At 36.1% G+C, this 13,685-nt stretch overlaps 1 protein-coding gene across 10 annotated transcripts in view; it reads left to right on the top strand.

Moving 5' to 3' along the window:
* The window catches only part of FHIT (fragile histidine triad diadenosine triphosphatase), a 1,313,834-nt gene that overhangs the window by 478,443 nt on the left and 821,706 nt on the right, over positions 1 to 13,685 (top strand). The window contains exon 1 of one of the 10 annotated variants that reach the window (XM_054695174.1): positions 11,057 to 11,132. The exons of the other annotated variants lie outside the window; for them this stretch is intronic. The gene's annotated coding sequence lies outside the window, so the exon portion shown is untranslated. Of the gene's footprint in view, positions 1 to 11,056; positions 11,133 to 13,685 lie in introns of those variants that run through there. 10 annotated transcript variants of the gene reach the window in all.

Here is a 13,685-nt window from a genome sequence, read left to right as displayed (position 1 = left end):
AAATGGAACCCTGAATATGTGGTTAAGTCTTACTTGACTGGAGTGCCTGTAAGTAGTTTCTAATAGCAATTATACAAATCATGGGCTATGAGATTAAGTTGGATATATATGAATTATAAGTACAAAGGGATATAAGAAATAAAGGAGGGGGGAAGTATCAGATAATAGAGAGTTTCCAGTAATTTGATTCTGGGAAAAAAAAAATTAGTATTTTATGTAAAAAATAAAAAAAAGCTAAATAAAAAACAACTCAGTCTGTCCCTTGAATTGAAAAAATGTCTCCTGTAATGGTATACTCATTCATTCCACAATAATTGGGTTGGGTTCCTACTAGGGCCAAACAGCTTCTGTGGCCCTGAAATGCAATGGTGCACCGAGGTTCAAGGCCCTTGCTACATGGAGCTGACACTTCAGTTGGGTAGACAGAGAATTATAGTCAGACCAAAATATGTGAAGGGTTTTCATGAAAGAAAGGTTCTGGATGCTGTGGAACTATGCCTTCAGGCCTCTTTAGGAAAGTTGGAGAAGCTAATCTTGGGAAATGACAGTAGAGCTGAGGTGGGAAGAGGAGTAACAAGAAGAAAAGGGAGAAAAGCATGCTAAGAGCAGAGGAAGCAGCAGATGCAAAGTCTATGGTGGGTAGAAGCAGAGTTGGCATCACCATCAAAACAGGTGCTAAGCTCCTGGAGAATGAGGGGGAGTAATGAGAGAGGCCATGGAAGGTAGAGAGAGGGAAGTTCATATGGCCTTATCAACCAGGATAAGAAATAAGGCAATGTTTCTCCCTATTTGTTCTTGAACTTGTAATTCTACCTGTGATGACTGTTCTGAATTCTTCTCTTTAAGAGTAAGGGTTAAAGGACCATGAAAAATGCAATCCACCTTTTCAACTAATTTGTATATTTTGTTTAAAAAATGTTTAATGTAGAAGGAAAGTTCTTTAAAGTTCTATTTAATTTTACAAGTGAAAGTCTGAGTAATAGTGACTACTTAATTCAATGTTGTGCATATATTGTGAGATAATCTATGACTGCTCATTGTTCTTTGACCTTGTGTGAAATGCTTAGAAATATTCAGTCCCATTTAACTAAGTTTCTGAAACCACAGATCCAACTGAATTAGAGATTTTACCAAACAGATCTTGGCTCTATTTGAAGACCTTGTATATTCTGGTGTGGAGTGTGCTGGTTAGTCTCTGTTCCGAATCCCCTTGTCTATTCAGCAAACTTCTCTGCTATACCTGGTGACGCTGGAGACTGACCTCTATGGACTGCATCACCTGGGCTCCCATAACGCTACTTCCAGTGTAGTTTGGATAACCTCCACCTCCTTTAATATTCCTTCCCAAGTTGGTAAAGGCATCATGCTGCTGTTAGTGCTGGGATCTTAGCAACCTTAACTTGTGACCTTCTGATACTTTTGAAAGTAGTTCCTTCATTTAATTCTCTTCAAATTTGCATGTAAGTGTGGCTTTTTCATGTCAGGACTCCAATCTGTTACTATTAGAACCTGTTTTTCTGCTACTTGTTTTGTTCTCTTCCATCTGTTAACTTGTAGACTTCAGATTGTGATAACTGGGGACCTGAGGAACAATGGTGAAATCCCCTAGATAAGATAAGCTCATTTTCCTCTCTTTGGACTCAAAATAAATGAGTCTCTGGAGGAAGGGAAAGTACTGTTGTCATCATATTTCTTCCCGGTTGTCATTTAGGACTTAATTGGACTCTCTTAAATTTCACTCTATTATTGCTTGTCATGTCTCTGGGCCCCTGAGAAATTTTTTGTCATGTGTGTTCTGAAGCAGGAAATTTGATGTTGTGTATATTTGGATCTTCAAAGTACAAAGAATGGAGTTTTGGCCATAGTTACAATAGACATCTCCACACCCTCTCTGATTTGTATCCTGTCACTGACCCTCATTCTGGCTTTTACATATAAAAAACATAGAAGGAAAATATTTGTTTATATAAAGATTGAGCAAACTGTGTAATGGACTTCAGTAGCATGACGTCCAGTTTTTATGGTTGTCAACACATTATCTTTTGGTATACATGCTTATATTTTCGTAACATTCAAAATACTATTCATTATGTCATTTCACTTATATTTTTGAATATTTCTTATAAGAGATAAGGATTATAAAAGGAACTATAGTACAAATGCAAAAGTTTTTTTTCAGTGAATTTTTACCACATCACAAACCATGCAATATCCACAAATTGCATTTGACTTCCATGTCGACTTTTAATATTTTAAATTGATATAGAGCAATGGTGTAGCAGAGGTGCTCAATGAATGCTTACAAAACTAACAGCCCTTGTAACTACTACTCAGATTCAGATGTAGAATATCAGTAGCTGCTGAAGTCATTATGTGTATACGTGTTCTCCAAGGTAGCCACTCTTCAGTTATCATAGATCGGTTTGTCCATTTTTAAATTTTATATAAATGGAATCACATGGCATATAATCTTTTGGCCTGGCTGCATTTTTAAATCATGTATGTAAGTAAATTCTTAAACTAACGATTTTCCAAATTAGTTGTGCTATTTTACATTCATACAGTGTTTGAGCTTTCTAATGATCTACATCCTTACCAACCCTTGAGGAATTCACTCTTACATTTTATTAATTGTGTACTGTTATTCCATTGTAATTTTAATTTGTATTTCCTGATGACAAATGATGTTGAGTATGTTTTCATATACTTATTTGCCACCTGTACAACTTCTTTTATGAAATGTTTTTAAATCTTTTCTTCCTTCTTTCTGACTTATATGAGTTCTTCATGGATTTTGAATCCAAGTCCTTTATAAGATATGTATTTCAGATATTTTCTTCCATGACATATGCTTTCAAGAAAACTAGTTATAAATTTTGCATTAATATGTTTCTTGTTCCTTTCCTAGATATCTTGGTATACTTCAAAGTTGAAAGTTTTCTTTTTAATGATTTCTTTTGTAGGTTGGTCCATGATCTATTTTAAGGTAACATTTGCATATGGTAAAAAGTAAGGGTCTTTTTTTTTTTGCTCAGTACAGCTATCTAGTGGTATTCACACTATTTACTAAAAAGACTTTCTTCCCTCTCTCAATTGCCTTGGCATTTTTGTCAAAAATTGCGTGATTTTTCATTTGTGGATCCATTTCTTTATACCCCATCTATTCCCTTGATTAATTTATGTACCCTTTGACTAATAATAAACCATCTTTTTTTTTTTAAATAAGTCTTATTTATTAGGGATCTAGATCTTCTTTTTTACCTGCATCTACTAACTGCCTATCAATTTATTTTTTTATTTTTTTTAAATAATAAATTTTATTTTTATATTCCCCATACAATTGCAGCCCCCCCATTCTGACCCCAATCCCTCCCCTCCCGCCCCCGCCCCCCTAAAAGTGTCTCTGGTTCATTGTTTTTTGTTGATTTTGATTTTCACTTTCTTATAGTTATTCATTTTCCTGGTCCCTTATTTAAGTTTTCTAGATTCCTGCTATGAGTGAGACCATCCGGTATTTTTCTTTTTCTTTTTGGCTTATTTCGCTGAGCATGATTCCTTCCAGCGCCATCCATGTTGCTGCAAATTGCATGTGTTTATCTTTTTTGAATGCTGAGTAATATTCCATGGTATATATGTACCACATCTTCTTGATCCAGTCATCTATTTTTGGGCATTTGGGTTGTTTCCAAAGCTTAGCTATTGTAAACAGTGCTGCTATAAACATAGGGGTGCAGGTATTCTTTGGAATTGATGTTTCTGTGTCCTTTGGGTAAATACCTAGGAGTGGAATTGCTGAATCATATGGAAGCTCTATGTTTAGTAGGTCCAGAAATCTCCACACAGCTCTCCACAGTGGTTGGACCAGTTTGCACTCCCACCAACAGTGCAGAAGAGTTCCTTTTTCTCCACACCCTCGCCAACATTTGTTGTTGCTAGTTTTTTTAATATGTGCCATTCTCACTGGTGTAAGATGGTATCTCATGGTAGTTTTGATTTGCATTTCCCTGATTACAAGTGATGTTGAACATTTTTTCATATGCCTGTTGGCCATTTGCATTTCCTCTTCAGAGAAGTTTCTTTTTAGCTCTTCTGCCCATTTTTTGACTGGATTATTTTCTTTGTTGTTGTTGAGTCTCATCAGCTCTTTGCAGATTTTTGTGATCAGTCCTTTATCATTAGTGTTGGGTGCAAAAATGTTCTCCCAGTTGGTGGGGTTTCTCTTTGTTTTTGTTATTGTCTCTTTTGCTGTGCAGAAGCTCTTTAATTTGATGTAGTCCCAGCTGTTTATCTTTGCCTTCACTATCACTGCTTTGGGTGATGTGTCTGTAAAGATGTCTTTGATGTGCAAATCACGTAGTGTTTCGCCTATATTTCCTTCTATATATTTTATGGTTTCAGGTCTTATGTCTAGTTCTTTAATCCATTTTGAGTTGATTTTTGTGTATGATGTGAGGTAGTGGTCAAGCTTCATTCTTTTGCATGTAGCGACCCAGTTTTCCCAGCACCATTTATTGAACTAACTTTCTTTAACCATCTTGATTGGTGTGACTTTATAGTTAGTCAAGTAGTATGAGTTCTTCAACTCTGTTCTTTGTTTAAAATGCCTTGGCTTTTCCTCTTTGGACAAATGTCTTTTAAGATCTTCTGCCCATTTCTTGACTGGGTTGTTTACTTTGTTTTTGTTGAGTCCTGTGAGTTCTTTGTATATCTTTGTAATCAGTCCCTTATCAGTTGTATAGAGTGCAAAAATTTTTTCCTAGTCAGTGGGGTGGCTCTCTGTTTTGGTTAATGTCTCTTGCTGTACAGAAGCTTTTCAGTTTGATGTAATCCTAGGTGTTTATCTTTTCCTTGACTATCTTTGCTTTGGGTGATGACTCTTTAAAGATGTTATTGTGGTATATGTCTTGTAGTGTTTTACCAATATTTTCGTCTATATATTTTATGGTTTCAGGTCTTATGTTCAATTCTCTTATCCATTTTGAGTTGATTTTTTGTGCAAGGTGAGAGGGAGTGGTCTAGTTTTTTTTTTTTTTTTTTTTGCATTTTTTTTTTACCAGCACCATTTATTGAACAAACTGTCCACTTTCCATTGCATGTTCTTTGTTCCTTTGTCAAAAATCAGTTGTCCATATAAGTGTGTGGTTTTATTTCTGGGCTCTCTATTCAGTTCCACTGGTCTGTGTGTCTGTTTTTGTTCCAATACCAAACTGTTTTAATTATTATGACTTTGTAGTATAGCTTGAAGTTTGGAAGTATGATACCTCCTTTCTCCTTTGTTTTCATCAGTAGGGCTTTGGCCCTACTGTGGTTTTTTGTGGTTGCATATGAATTTCATCAGTATTTGTTCTAGTTCTTTGAAGAAAGTCATTGAGATTTTATTGGAATAGCATTGGTAGATGGACATTTTAATAATGTTAATTCTTCCAGTCCATGAGCAGGGGATGTCTTTCCATTTCTTTGTATCTTCTGTTTCTTTCAACAGTGTTTTATAATTTTCTTTGTATACGTCTTTCACCTCTTTTGTTAGGTTATTCCCAAATATTTGATTTTTTTTTGTTTCAATTATAGAAGGGATGATTTTCTTGATTTCTTCTTCTTCAGATTGATTGTGTATAGGAAGGCTACTGATTTTTTGTGTGTTGATTTTGTATCCTACTACTTTACTGAATTGGTTGATTATTTCATGTTTTTCTGTGGAGTTTTTAGGGTTCTCTGTATATTATTATATTGTCTGCAAATAGAGACAGTTTTACTTCTTCTTTCCCTATTTGGATCCCTTGTATGTCTTTCTCTTGTCTTATTGCCCTGGCTAGGATCTCCAGTATTATATTAAAGAGCAGTGGTGAGAGAGGACATCCTTGGCTTGTTCCTGATCCTAAAGAAAAGGCCTTAAGCTTTTTGCCATTGAAAATAATATTGACAGTGGGTTCTAACAGGCATATGAAAAAATGTTCAACATCCCTTATCATCAGGGAGATGCAAATCAAAACCACATTGAGATACCGCCTTACACCAGTAAGAATGGCACATGTCATAAAACAAGCAACAACAAATGTTGGCGAGGATGTGGTGAAAAAGAAATTCTCCTACATTGCTGGTGGGAGTACAAACTGGTCCAGCCACTATGGAAAGCTGTCTGGAAGTTCCTCAGTTTACTAAAAATGGAGCTACCATATGACCTGGCAATTCCACTTCTAGGGATCTACCCAAAGGATGCAAAAACATTGATTCAAAAGCCACCCGTACCCCTGTTCATTGCAGCACTATTTACAATAGGTGAAACCTGGAAATAACCCAAATGCCCCAAAATAGGTGACTGGATCAAGATGATGTGAGATATATATATATATATATATATATACACACATATATATGTATATATATATATAATGGAATATTATTTAGCAATCAAAAAAGATAAAATCATGCCATTTGCAGCAATGTGGATGGAGCTGGAAGGGGTTATACTCAGTGAAATAAGCCAGAAGGAAAAAGAAAAATATCGGATGGTTTTACTTATAGCAAGAATAGAGGGCAACCAAATAAGTCATCGTTGTAAAAAAATAATAGTAGTACAAAACACAACAAAGCAAAAACAGACAATTATAAATCAGAGAACTCCTGCAGGGGAGGAGGCGGGAGAGGGATAAGAGGAAGGGAGGGAGGAGCACAGGGGACTGAGGTGATGGTGCACAGGTGCCTTGGTGAAGGAAACTCTATGAGAACTACACCTGAAGGGGTGGGGGAAGCAAATATTGTTTAAAAATGAACAATGATGTGAAAAATAAAAAAAATGAAAGCAATACAGAAATAATATGTGCTTGGATATGCTTAAAAGTACAATGAAATAAATTAAAACACAATAGCAAAAAAAGTAAAAAAATACTTGGCTATTTTAGATCATTTGCATTTCATGTAAATTTTAGAATCACTTTGTCATTTCTACAAAAACTCCTCCTAGGACTTTGATTGGGATTGCATTGAATCTTTAATTTGATATTTGAAAGAAATGCCATTTTGAAAATACTGAATCTTCTAATCCATAAATATGCTGTATCTTTCCTTTTATTTTGTTCTTCTATCAATGTAATTTTTTCTATGATGTTTACTAGGTTTCAGTATTAAGGCCTCCATATAATTTCTGTTTTGAGATTGAATAATAAATAGAATTCTACTTTTAATTTTGTATTCCAATTGTTTATTTTTGTGTTAGAAGTAGTGTTGACTTTTGTATGCTGTCTTTTTATCCTTTGACTTTCTAAATTTATTTGTTCTAGTACCATTTTTGTACATTTTTAAACTTTCCTACATAAATGATCATGTCATATGTTAATAAAGATAATTTTACTTATTTTGATCTTTATTTAAAGTTTTGTTTTATTTAGTTTATTTGTACAGTCTGAAAATCTATCTTTAAAGTATTTATTTCAGACCACTGCTACCCCCTCTTCTGTGGGCCATGGAATTCATCTTTACACCAAGACATTTTTACTAGTTTAAACAATCCATACTAATTAGATTTTACCCCAGTATATACCCCAATCTGATGCTCTTCATTGCATCCTGCATTCTGTAATTTTATCTGGAAATACTTCCTTCTTTCCAAATGCATCCCTTTAATTCATTTTAATATTCCTTTTCATGTAGATTTTGCTATTTTCTTGCAGAGAAATGTGCATATTCTGGCAGGTAGATACTGAACAGGTTATGTTGAAATAACCTGTTCAAGAAATAAGATTAAGATTTTTCACCCCAAAGTTGTGTCTGGTCCATTTCCATTTTGTCCTAACAACTCAGATCTTTAAGGTTTCACACACCTAAATGCCTGATTGTTTACCATGACCTTTTATCCTTAGCAGGTCCTAAATTCCAATTTTTGTTTCCCCAATACTATTAGACTAGTAAAATTGCTCCTTAGATTTTTAGTCTCTTTGCAGTTGATTTTTGCTTGTTTTTTTTTGAACCTTTTCCTCCATAGCTTATATTCGTAGTTTAGTAATTTACAAACACCTTCAGCTGAAATTGCATTGAAAGTATTGGACATTCTTCTCTGTGGTCTCCATTTCTCGAATATCCTAGTTCCTTAATCACTAGTTGCTGCTTCTGTAGCTAACTTCAAGTTTTTGTTTTAAACTCAGAGAAACTGCTGCAAGCTGTATATATAGGTTCCTATGTTCTACTTGGCCTACTCACCCACAATCAAATTAACAACTGCCATTAGGACAAAAGCCCGCTGTAAATATAAGCTCACTGCAACAGACTTGCTTTCTTTTCATATACTAGACTGGTTGAAACCTGGCTACCTTGGTGATTCTGTAATATTTTCAAATAATTGGCCTTATTTTGTTTTATATAGCACTATAATTTTTTTCTGTGGAGAGTTAGTCTAAATCAAGGTATTCCCTTCATATCCAGGAATATAATTCTTTCAGATGTATTCAAAAAGAGACCCCCCACCTCAATTTGTTAAAAAACTAATGGTACCCCTATTTAATACCCCACATTTTGGATTTATAATTGTTTCTTTGGGATGTCTCCCCCAAAGGGCCAAATAGGCATTTGTCAGTATGTAGAGAGTATGGCTCTTTCAATAAGTGTCACCTTGCTATAGGGAACTAAAGTGAATGAACCATGGATGTCTAGAACCACCATTCCTGAAAGAATCCAAATTGCCTTGAGTTGAGAATAGTGAGGGCCATGGAAACTGAGGAGAAGCTTTTATCCTTGCTTGAATCTTCTGCCCTTTTCTAATCAAAGAAGAGATCATCAGTCCCTAAGCTTTTGTCCTTTTGCTAATCAAAACCTCAGAATCCCCCAACTTGCATGCTCTAAAAGTGCCCCGCCATGTGTGAGCACAAAGACAAAATTACAATCTAAAAGTGTGAAAGATCTTTAATAGAAACTCAATCCATACAAAAGAGGCAAGGTAAATGCTTCTTTCCCTGTGCTTACTAATTTATTAATTTTATGAGTTGGTGTCTAACTACTTGTACTGGTGGCAATAGTTTTTAAAGAATTATCATGGAACACAGATATTTATACATTAGATCTGCTTCATTATATCATATTTATTGTTCTTCTTGATGTTAAAATTGAATCTGACTTCAGCTTGACTCCACATCCTTTTGGCATGACACTGGCAGTCTGGGAGAGCTTCCTGTGCAAACTTTCTTAGCTTATTGTGTTGGTTTTCTGCCCCAGCTCTGCAATCAGTGATTTCTTCTCAAGGACTGCTATTTTTATTCAGTTACAAGAATTGCTTAAGACACCAAAATAGAGGTACTAAATACCACCTTATTTTTAACTTGCATGGTTCCTTGATATTCCCATTTATTTTGCTAAGAGTAAGAAAATCATTATCCCAGTTCTACCACAAATTGCATATATGTCTCAGTATGTTATCTCTCAGTGTGTATGTTCTTATCTATAAAATGGGAATGGTGACTGAAATAATACAGGCAAAATGCTTTCCCCATTGTTTATTTTTAATAGAGAGTAGTAATGATTGTAGTAGAAGTTTGTTATAGTAGTAGTAGGCGGCATTTATTTTTTAGTAAATTATTATCACATGCCTCTAAATTCCTGCTATAAGTGAGACCATCCAGTATTTTTCTTTTTCTTTCTGGCTTATTTCGCTGAGCATGATCCTTTCCAGCTCCATCCATTTTGCTGCAAATTGCATGAGTTAATCTTTTTTGATGGCTGAGTAATATTCCATTGTGTATATGTACCACATCTTCTTGATCCAGTCATCTATTTTTGGGCATTTGGGTTGTTTCCATAGCTTAGCTATTGTAAATAGTGCTGCTATAAACATAGGGGTGCAGGTGCTCTTTGGAATTAATGTTTCAGTGTCCTTTGGGTAAATACCTAGGAGTGGAATTGCTGGATCATATGGAAGCTCTATCTTAAGTAGGTTGAGGAATCTCCACACAGCTTTTCATAGTGATTGGACCATTTTGCACTCCCACCAACAGTGCAGGAGAGTTCCTTTTTTCCCACATCCTCGCCAACATTTGTTGTTTCTAGTTTTTTTAATATGTGACATTCTCACTGTTGTAAGACTAATTGTAATAAAGAAAAAATCAAAATCAACAGGCAACTATAAACCAGAGACAGAATATGGGGGGGGGAGGAGAAGAGGGATTAGGGTCAAAATAAGGGGAGTGAAATTATATGGGGAATATAACCAAAATGAAAATGCATACATTGTGCAAAAATGAAAAATGATAAATGATGTAAGAATTATATAAAATAAAATATATTAAACATTATATAAAAAAATTATGTGCAGTACCATGCTGAGCACTAGGGATGCTCTAGTAATCAAGACCAGTGTAGGCATTGTCTTCACTAAGAAAGGCAAAGTTAGTTATTTCTCTAGGTTAAGGATTAAAGTTTCAGTATTTTCATACCTGCTTCGAAATGGACGCTGTCAGAATGGCCATATTGAAATACAAGAACTGGGGTATAGGCCAGAGGTGTGGAGGGTGAGAGGATTCACCAGAGACAGAGTGGGGAACAGAACAGGCAGATTGACTGAAATACATTGCTGAGGGGAGCAGCGGGTGAGGCAGGAGAGGTCTGTTGTGCCTTGTGGGTAGCTCCTTAGCCGGGGATTGAATTTGTAATGCAGTGGCTGCGGATAGCTTCATAGGTTGCATCTTAACCCCTTGCGCCACCAGGGAGGCCCCGGGAAATTAATGAATGAGGATCCTGTATAGTGATTCACAGAAAAAAACTAGTGTTTCTCTTCTGTCATTTTCTTTTCCTCTGGTGTTGCTCACTAGATTCCTAGTGAGTAGCTTGCTCCCAAGGAAATCCACCCATACTGGAAATGGAAAATTGTCCGTCCTTAGGACTTGGTGTTAGAGAAGCAGAATGGTGCCTTCAAAGGGGAAGTTTCACAGAACCAGAGGCAGGAAGTCACTTGACTCTTCTACTTCAGAGTGAAAATGAGGTCACAGAATGTCCCTTCTGTCCCTTCTGTGAATGTCTGAATAAAAGACCAAGAGGAAATCTCCTGCCCTGCAGCTAAATGTATCCTCATGCTGTGTAGGAGTCACTTTTTGGCTCTTTGTGCAGTAGCCAAAAGACAGTCTCAGCAGGCAGGAGTGTGGGAAGCCAGCAAGGTGAGAGCAGTTATTTTTTACTTTCCACACTTCGGGTGATGCTTCCTTTCTCTGTATAGAGAACCTCTTAATTGGAACAGAAAGAACATAGATTATTCAAATTCTTGCCTTTCCTAATCCTTCATTACTTTTTTTCTAACTGAATTGGAAAACCAGGCTTCTGGTTTCTCTTGGGAAAATCCATAGGAATTAAACCAATTCCCTATCATGGCAAGTGGAGTATTTGAGCTATAGGAGGTGTATAAACCCATCCTTCACCCTTAAGGATCTTATTATCTAGAGGATGAAGGCAAAATTCATTAATTCCACAAATCTTAATCAGATATGCACAGGGTTCTAGTACAAACACACAGAGCTGAAAATAGTTGCTATTTGCCTCTTTACAGTTTACTATCTTGGACATCTACCCTGAGTTTTCTTCTACAGGGTTCGATTGTGGTTAATATGGCCTTAGCATTAATAAGCCTTGACTTCAAATCCTGGCTCATCCATTTACTATGCAGTGTTAGGCAAATTGCCTTAATCTTTTGAGCTTTAGTCACTTCATCTATCACATGGAAATATTAATAGTCAGGCACCAAATATTCCTGGTGTGCTTATGATATATCAGGGACTTCATTCTTAGGCATTAGGAAATAATTAATTAACAAACATATAACAAAAATAGGTGCATGGGGTGGGGGAACTGTTTAAAATAAGTGATTGAAGAAGGAGAGAAGAGCCAAGTATCAAAAAATGCTAAGTGGTTAAGTGAAGGGAGGTCAGAAATTGGCCACTGACTAGGACAAGATGTGGTTTTTTGATGACCTTTCCTGTTGACATGCTGTGCATATCCTTGACCTTTATATGTTATTAATAAAGGGAAAATATACATTATGATTTGGGCTTCTTAAGGAATCTAGAATGATCCTTTCCAGAAAATTAATCCTACAAGTTAGCTGTATTTTTTTAAAAAATCCATAAGTAGTTTTGTATTTTTTGGCTCTAATAATTGCATTATAAATAATAGGGAGAAAAAGGAGAAATTAATGACTGCCTACTACTTTTTAGGTTTGTGTTATTAGATCTGCTACAGTATTTCAACAGTACCCCACTGTTGAGATTCACATTAAAAACCTTTTTTTTTTTAAATTAAAATCTTTTACATATGGGAATACAAAAGTGACCAAGTCAAAATGAATCCCAGTGACTTTTCAGCACACATCAAAATCAATGTTTGTAAGCAGCATTTAGTACTAATTAGAATTAATTGCTTTTGGGTTTCTGACATAATGACTTGTTCTGAAGTCCCCTTCCCCTTTTCCATTTATCACAGAGATTTTTCATCTTGTTGCTCATCTACAGCCTTTAGAGTCAACTCTGACCACACATACAGCACAGTATCACTGGGGAGAACAAACAACCCATGCTATTTCCCCAGGACATGACAGAAAAAACAAAAAGCTAACCTTATTGATTCCCATTTTTCAGACAGAGTGATGCCTTTAACTCTCTGTAATGAAAGTTGTTATATGTGAGAGGGATTACCAACATTGGGTTGTTATGGTCCTTTGATGTGTCTCAGAGATATTACAGTAAAAGTTATTAAAGAATAAATTGTGGCACACCGGCTGATCTGCCCAAGCTGCTTGTCACTTTGCCCCACTGCCATGTATGCAGTGGCAAATTCATTCTTTCTTGTTAAGTTTGTTAGCTTTTGAAACTTATTATTTTTTTTTTTAATTAGACAGGGGTGTGAGAGTAGATTGGCAGCTTGTGTAAATTCAGGACAGAAAGTGAATGGGAAAAAAAATTCATTACGCTGTCAGGGCATTTGTATGGAGTGTGCATGTCTCTCTAGGACCCACTGGAGTTAGCTTTTGTCCATTTTACAGATGAGAAAGTGAAGCTTAGGTAATTCAGAACCTGATCAAGGTCACAGTGCTAATTGGAGACTGACTCAAGATACTCTAAGTCTGATGATTTTTGTTTAGAGTACAGTGGTTTCTGTGTCTACTGAGAGGGGAGGTTAAAATTGTTTAAAACCTGGAAACTCATGAAATATGAGGAAATTATGTGCTGTGAGACCGTGCATTCCCTCACTTTCTACTGAACCAGAAATTTCTGGGGCACCACCATGGGCCTGAAGCCTTTCCTGACAGCTGAGCTTGGTGTCCGCAGAGGCAAGCTGGGGCTCATGGTTAAATTGCACAGATGGAAACCAGGCAGTGCTTGGGTGTGGGCTCATGCTTTCTCCTCACTTGCCCAAATTAAGCTGCTTAACTGTGTTCCTGGGGAGATTGAAGGTTTGTCAGGGGTCAGCTAGCATTTCTGAACAGCTCTCCAGCATGCTGGAATGTACATTCCCCTTTCCCAAGTGACAGTAGACACAGTTACTGCAGAATAGCTCAAAAGATTCTTCTAAATTTGGATTGCTTTATTTGGCAACTTTTATTAATCCCAAGGACATCACATACTGTCCTCTTTCTTTTAATTCCATTTTGATTCTTGATTTTATACATTCTCAGCTAGGGAATGTTTCAAGAATGGAAATGTTACTTTTTAATGTTTAAA

The sequence above is a fragment of the Talpa occidentalis genome, unplaced genomic scaffold (assembly GCF_014898055.3).
Source record: "Talpa occidentalis isolate TD23 unplaced genomic scaffold, MPIMG_talOcc4v2.1 talOcc4.10, whole genome shotgun sequence".
Taxonomy (NCBI): domain Eukaryota; kingdom Metazoa; phylum Chordata; class Mammalia; order Eulipotyphla; family Talpidae; genus Talpa; species Talpa occidentalis.
This window is presented reverse-complemented; position numbering and strand designations above follow the sequence as displayed.